This window comes from Amblyomma mixtum, chromosome 7 (assembly GCF_055824585.1).
Source record: "Amblyomma mixtum isolate Tamu chromosome 7, ASM5582458v1, whole genome shotgun sequence".
In the NCBI taxonomy this organism is placed as follows: domain Eukaryota; kingdom Metazoa; phylum Arthropoda; class Arachnida; order Ixodida; family Ixodidae; genus Amblyomma; species Amblyomma mixtum.
This window is the reverse complement of record NC_143018.1, coordinates 122,868,490-122,871,190: the sequence shown is the minus strand read 5'-3', so window position 1 is coordinate 122,871,190 and position 2,701 is coordinate 122,868,490. Positions and strand designations below refer to the sequence as shown.

General features: G+C 51.1%; 1 pseudogene; it reads right to left on the bottom strand.

Moving 5' to 3' along the window:
* Positions 1 to 1,081: 1,081 nt before the first annotated feature.
* Positions 1,082 to 2,140, bottom strand: LOC149337381 (uncharacterized; annotated as a pseudogene).
* Positions 2,141 to 2,701: the final 561 nt, after the last annotated feature.

The window sequence follows — 2,701 nt, the reverse complement described above, 5'->3', positions numbered from 1 at the left end:
AGGGCTCCACCTACGCTGCGAGAAAGAACCCTTGTAGTAAAATAAAGTTTTTCATTCATTCATTCCTTAAGGAGAAGCTTAAGCACCTTCCAATTTTTATATATGCTGCCGGGAGCCCCAGATTATTCGTGTTTCTGCGAGCAGAAAATGGTCATCCGCTACTTATATATTTGGTTTGTGTGGTGCAAATTGAAAGTAACTTACAAAAACGGGTTAAGGAGGCGAAACGCAAGAGGCGCCCGTGTGCTGTGCGATGTCAGTGCACGTTAAAGATCCCCAGGTGGTCGAAATTATTATCCGGAGACCTCCACTACGGCGCCTCTTTCTCTCTTTCTTCTTTCACTCCTCCTACCTTCCTCCCATCCCTTACGGCGCGGTTCAGGTGTCCGCCGAGATATGTGAGACAATTACTGCGCCATTTCCTTTCCTCAAAAACCAACCAACCAAGAGCAGGGAGTTTTGAAGCGAAAAGCTTCACAAGGGTATTCAACACCGAGGCTAGAGTGGGCACCGTCGTCAGAAAAAGCCGGGAAGGAAACGAGGCCTGTCTGTCTCGTATTTCGGTGGATACCTTGAGAGAGAGAAAAAACTTTATTTAAAGACGAATTCGGGGCACGCCCCAGGGTCCCCGCAGACCCCACTGCACTCAAGTGTTTATGTTCCTAAGGTCCATAACACTGGCACCCCGGCCGGTGGCGATGGTCTGCACGGCTGGGTCCTCCGAGCGCAGCAGGGTCTCCCAGTCCTCCCAGGTCTTGAGGTTCTCTAGGTCCCGCGGGGGAGGGTCCGCCGGGCAGAGGGAAAGGAAGTGGAGGGAAGAAGCGAAGGGTTCTGGGCATAGCACGCATGCCGGAGTGGGGAAGGAGGGATGATAGTGGGCTAGGGTAAGGGGTGAGGGGAGAGAGTGTGTCTGCAGTCTGCGCCAGAGTGTTGCTTGTTTATTATATAGGGAGGACTGGGGAGAGGGTAGAGCTGGCGTGAGTTGTTGTTGTTGATAAACCTTTATTTTCCATCAGAATGGAAGCCCCTACTCCCTACCTCCGGCACGCAGGCCGAGGGGCAGGGGCCGGGACCTCCGCGACTAGAGACAGGCAAGGAGCTTCTGGCTCCACGCGGCAGCTATCGCCAGATGGACCGCTTTCTTCTGCACGACGGGGTGGGTCCGTGCTTTGCAGAAGGGTTTCCCAGGCCTCTCTACTGTCTATTTTATCTCAGAACCCTGGAAAATCCGCACATTCCCAAATCACATGGTCGAGGGTCCCCCTCTCCCCGCACTTCCTACACTTATCATCAATATCCTCATCTTTTAAGACATGCGATGCCCACACTGGGTGTATGAAATTTTTAGCCTGTAGTCTCCTCCAAGCCGTAGCCTCTGTGTTAGCGAGGTCTTTGTCCGGGGGAGGAAAGAGTCTTCTGTTTAGTTTGTAATTTTCCACTATTTCTGTGTAATTTATCAGCCTCTCGTCCAGTTCCTTGTTATCGGGCGGTCCTGCCGCGGCTCGGAAGTAGAGATCTCGAGCCAGGTCGTTTGCCGCCTCGTTTCCTGGAACTGCCTCGTGAGCTGGTCTCCAAACGAGACTAATATTTCTATTTATTCTGCGTCCCTCTAGGATTCGCAGTGCTTCCTGTGTTATTCTGCCTCGGGCATAATTTTGGATAGCAGTCTTGCTATAGCTAATTATGTATTGTGCCTCCGTTCCTACGCAAGCGAGCGCTATTGCAACTTCTTCAGCCGACTGTGGATTTCGACTGCGTATGGTTGCGGAAGAGACAGCTGTAACCCGGCCACTAACGACCGCTACCACCGCTGCTCCCAGTTTCCCCCTAGCCGCATCCGTGTAGGCCACTGCTTTCTCGTTCATTTCGCCGAAGCGTTTGGTGAGCGTCTCAGCTCTCTTTTCCCTCCTTTCTTTGTGAAATGTAGGGTGCATGTTTCTGGGTAAAGGATCTACCCTGATCTCTTCTCTGATGTCCCTTGGGATGTCCCGATTTACTAGAATACCCTTTTCCGTCTGGAGTCCTACCATGCTTAGAATCGCCCTTCCTGTGTTTGATTGGCTTAATCTGTCTCGCTGCGCCGTTCTCGTGGCTTCAGCAATCTCTGTCCATGTATTGTGGATACCCATATCTAGGAGTCTTTCAGTGGAGGTGCTTATGGGCAGGCCTAGAGCCCGTTTGTAGCATCCCCTTATGATCGTGTCTAGTTTATCCCGTTGAGGCGCGTATCTTCAAGTAGGGTGTAGCATAGCTTATCCGGCTGATAACGTATGCTTGCACCAACTTGATCAAGCTTTTCTCTCTTAGCCCTCGTCCTTTGAGTGCTATTCTTCTAAATATCCCTATGGCTTGCGCCGCATATCCCTCAAGCTTCTTCAGGGTTTCCCCGTTGTATCCGTCGCTCTGAATATGCAGTCCTAATATTCTAATCCTATCCACCATCGACACGGGGTTTCCTCCGACCGTGATGTTGAAGTTGTTACTCTGTTACAGATCATAATAACGTGGTAAAGCGTTGGGTGGTCACCTCATAGCGGGCATTTCAAAGATGAAGCTACGATCGCTGAGGCCATAGCATATTTTTAGGCCTGAATTAGTCACAAAAAATGGCTGTGGCTTAGATAAGGTTAAGCCTGGATATCTCGAAGCGAAAAGCTGCGGCAAGGCGGAGGAGGAGCGCGCGTGTAGTGAATGCGGTGCT